This window comes from Nematolebias whitei, chromosome 19 (assembly GCF_014905685.2).
Source record: "Nematolebias whitei isolate Nwh7 chromosome 19, NemWhi1, whole genome shotgun sequence".
In the NCBI taxonomy this organism is placed as follows: Eukaryota; Metazoa; Chordata; class Actinopteri; order Cyprinodontiformes; family Rivulidae; genus Nematolebias; species Nematolebias whitei.
In genome coordinates, this window is record NC_056516.1 from 5,394,563 (window position 1) to 5,396,376 (window position 1,814).

The window sequence follows — 1,814 nt, forward strand, 5'->3', positions numbered from 1 at the left end:
CCCCCAATCATCTGACCCCCCATCACAACTTCTCATTAACTCTGTTCCTGTGTCAAATAAGCATGTGATCCTGAACTGTTTCAACAAACATTTTGTTGCTTCTAGTTCTTGACAGTTACTAACAGAAAATCAGCCACTTCCCCTAATAACCAAACTTCTACAAATCAAATCCCTCCTACAAGTCAATCCTCAGTTAATCACAGCTTCTCTTTTTTCCATTCTCAGTCAGTGAGGTTAATAAACTGTTAAAAGATCTTGACCCTAAATAATCTGCAGGTCCAGATGAACTTCCACCTTATTTCTTAAGGCTGGCTGCTCATATCATCTCAGTCCCTGTGACCCACATCTTCAATCTCTCCATAAGACAAAACTCCATCCCACACACTTGGAAAACAGCCTTTGTTCTTCCTTTGCTGAAGGGAGGTGACCCCACCTCACTGAACAACTATCAACCAATCTCTAAACTCTGCATTTTAGCCAAGGTTTTAGAAAAACTGATAAACTCTCAAATCAAAAATTACCTGGACTCATTTAACATCTTACCTCCACATCAGTCTGGTTTCAGGAAACAACACAGCACAACCACTGCTTCACTGAAGGTTCTTAATGACGTTGTTGAAGCACTGGATGCTAAGGATTATTGTGCTGCACTTTTCTTAGACCTGTCTAAAACTTTTGACACTGTGGATCATAACATCTTGTGTTATAAACTCTCAGAAATTGGTTTCTCAGAACACACCATTCGTTGGTTCTCTAACTATCTTTCAGACCGGAGGCAATGTGTTCAACATAATGGTACTTCCTCCAGTTATTTAACAGTCAACAATGGTGTACCACAAGGCTCAGTCTTAGGACCCACCCTCTTTACAATCTACATACATAATGTAGGTAAAAACATCCCTAATGCATCCATACATTTCTATGCTGACGACACAGCTGTTTATTGTCGAGCTAAAACTGTTGCTAAGGCTTTCCAGTTTTTGAATTCTGCATTCAACTACATCCAGACTGATTTGTTCCGCCTCAAACTTGTCCTAAATGCCGACAAAACCAAAGGGATGCTTTTTTCAAATAGGAAGTTGGTCCCAGCAGTTCTTCCTCTGATTTTATCCTCAAATGGTGTCCCCATTGAGTTTGTTGATTCCTATAAATATTTGGGTATCTTGGTCGACTCACATCTCTCTTTTAAGCTCCATGTGGAAAACTTGGTAAAGAAACTGAAAGTTAAACTGGGTTTCTTTTTCAGAAACAAATCCTGTCTAACCCTGAATGCTAGAAAACGCCTTGTATCTGTGACTTTCCTTCCCTCCATTGATTATGGTGACATTATTTACATGAACGCTCCTACAAGAACCCTGCAGATGTTGGATGCTGTCTATCATGGTGCACTAAGATTCATAACTGGCTGTGATTATCGTACCCACCACTGCACCCTGTGTTCACTGGTTAACTGGACATCATTAACTTCACGCAGACTCTCTCACTGGTACATTTTCATCTTTAAATCACTTCTTGGTCTGCTACCTTCTTACATCTCCTCCTACATGTCTCTGCGTGAGTGCAGCTACAGTGTGCGCTCTCAGGACATTATTACCTGCAGTGTTCCCTCAATGAGGACTGAACTAGGCAAAAGGGCCTTCTCCTACTCTGCTCCTGTTTCCTGGAATATCTTACAAAAAGATTTGAAGCTCTCGGCCTTGACCTCTCTAAGTGGCTTTAAGAATCTGTTGGAGTCCTGGCAGGGACCAATGCAGACATGTTCCTGTTTTTAGTTTTCTACATTCGCCTTAGAATCTAGCTGGGTTTTTTTTTTT